The 1,755-nt window shown below is 43.8% G+C and overlaps 1 protein-coding gene across 1 annotated transcript in view; it reads right to left on the reverse strand.

The window, feature by feature from the left end:
- LOC106813342 (dynein heavy chain, cytoplasmic-like) overlaps positions 1–1,755 on the reverse strand; it is a gene marked incomplete at its 3' end in the record, with an annotated part of 12,778 nt that overhangs the window by 6,642 nt on the left and 4,381 nt on the right. The gene's annotated exons all lie outside the window — the stretch shown is intronic.

The following is a 1,755-nucleotide window of genomic DNA, read 5'->3' on the forward strand; positions in this document are numbered from 1 at the left end:
CTTGCTAAAACCTGTATATATATATATATATATATATATATATATATATATATATATACGCGTGCGTGTGTGCGCGCGCGCGTGCGTGCACGGGTGTGTGCGTGCGTGCGTGCGTGCGTGCGCGCGTGTGTGCATGTTGATGGGATGAAATTAATTGTTACGGGCCAACTTCGTCATGTTGTACGTAGCTCTATTGTGAAATGAGACACGCGCAATATAATATGTGCTCTCCCGGTGGAGTTGGTTTGGCTCCTGTAATTGCCAATTTATTGACATTTTATTGAAAGGTGGCCTGATAACAATAAGTTCAACTACTTCAAAAACCCTAACTAAATCACTAGATTTGCTAACTACAACCAACTAAAAGCACAATAACATCTAACACGAATTAAGCTAACCACACTCTGCCACTAATAATATATTGAAAGTATATGCGATGGTGACTACAGATCTCTGTAGTGTTTGCAGGACATGGTATATATTGTAGTACGCTGTCCCTGCGAAACAACTACGGTTCGTCAAACAGAAACAGAAACAGAAATGTTAATTCGTTCACCCCATAAAATGATCATCATGATTATATTTCAAATATTCGGATATTTCCATATTATCTCGCGCGGGTGTCTGTGTGCGTGCGTGCGTGCGTGCGTGCGTGCGTGTGTGTGTTAGTGGTCGACATGCTATCAACGTAATTAGTACGTTAGTTATACAAGATACAAGATACACAATCAGTTCGGTTTGGTTCGTTGTGAGTCGTTTCGTCAGGTCAACAACAGAGCCGTAATTGTTGTGTTGTAGTCAAAGCTACGCGTGGTTTCTGCTTTTGCCAGTGAATTCTATATCTGATACATTTTTCGTAGCACTTACGTAGTTTTTTCGGGGCGCTGCCATGGGGCGGCAGGTAACTGCTGGTAGACTGCCTTGTTTGTCATAGTGTTGTTAGTCATGTTTGGGGCGAGTTGGTATTGTGAGGCTATGCTTACATTAGGTATTCGCAGGGCAGAGTAATTAGCTATAGACCTAGTGAGCTAAGTCCGTTTGTTGTTATTTTATGGCGTTAACTCGGCAAAAAATTGACCGTATTCCTCTAACCAAAATTTGTCCTCGAGTAGCGTTCTTGGGGTTCGGTAATGTGCTTACCGTGTTTGACCCAATCTGTTGGCAAGCAGGCTTGTAAGGTGGTCAATGTCACTTAATGAAGTATTGACCGCATGCCTTAATTTACATGCTAGATGTTCCTGATGTGTTTCGGCAGGCGAGGAAGGTTCTTAGAGATGGTGAGCATGGGAGGGCCTTCAATGCTCTTCATTCACAGTCGCATTTCAGTAACGCCGGCTGACGGTTAAATAACGCCAGGTGGCGCTCGTGTCATCACGCGTGCAGCACGCGTGGTGCAAGTCGATGGGAGGTTGTCTCTCTCCTTGCTATGCACTGCTCTATGCGCTGTCCCTTTTGCAGGTGTAGCACCAGGGATTGCCCGACACAAGGGCCCCGATCGGCGCGGTGGTGGGGGGAGGGGGAGTTAAACTCACATTGTGTGAGGCTATAAGGTAAAGGATAGAATTTTCCACAACTTAGAAGTTTTAAAATAGCATCTTTAGCGTTTTTAGTAGGAAATAATTACTATACACACCTCCATATTATATTGTAATATACCACATGTACAGATAAATCAGCTCATCTTCCTACCGATTGTTTTCGCGTCACTGCGATTATAACACTCATTGATTTTTTCCACGACGGGGGGGTGAACTT

Source organism: Priapulus caudatus, unplaced genomic scaffold, assembly GCF_000485595.1.
Source record: "Priapulus caudatus unplaced genomic scaffold, Priapulus_caudatus-5.0.1 Scaffold758, whole genome shotgun sequence".
In the NCBI taxonomy this organism is placed as follows: domain Eukaryota; kingdom Metazoa; phylum Priapulida; class Priapulimorpha; order Priapulimorphida; family Priapulidae; genus Priapulus; species Priapulus caudatus.